Here is a 678-nt window from a genome sequence, read left to right on the forward strand (position 1 = left end):
CACACACACACACACACACACACACACACACACACACACACACACATATATATATATATATATGTATACATGTATACACATACATATTTACATATACATATGCACTTTCAATATTTCTATAGAATACTGAGTTTTCTTTTCCTTTTCACAATATTTCTTGCATTCATCGAAAATATGAATAAAAATTGGAATTACATTTATTGGAACTTTATATCCGACGATATGCTTTAGGACATCAAACGGAGTTGTAAACTCTTCTCACGGTACTCTATAAACTGGGTGCATCGAAAACAGTATTGTTATTTCTTTGAAAGGAAAAAAAAAATATGATATGAATGTCATTCACTCAATGCTTTATAAAATTATCAAATATATTTCAAAATGAATTATTTTAGTTTCAGACAATAACTTTATCTTGCCCCAATTCTATGACGAATGAAATATAATATCACTGCAGAAAGTAAGTTATAATTCGAGAATGAATAGTTACGTATCACTTTCGAAATTCTCTATTTAATATGAAGAATATGTTAATAATATTTCTAATAGAAATCAATCCAAAACCAAGTAGATATACACTTACCCATAAATATATATATATATATATAGACGCATGATACATGTACATATATATACATATGTATGTGTATATATATATATATATATATATATATATAT

Source organism: Octopus bimaculoides, chromosome 5 (genome assembly GCF_001194135.2).
Source record: "Octopus bimaculoides isolate UCB-OBI-ISO-001 chromosome 5, ASM119413v2, whole genome shotgun sequence".
NCBI lineage: Eukaryota > Metazoa > Mollusca > Cephalopoda > Octopoda > Octopodidae > Octopus > Octopus bimaculoides.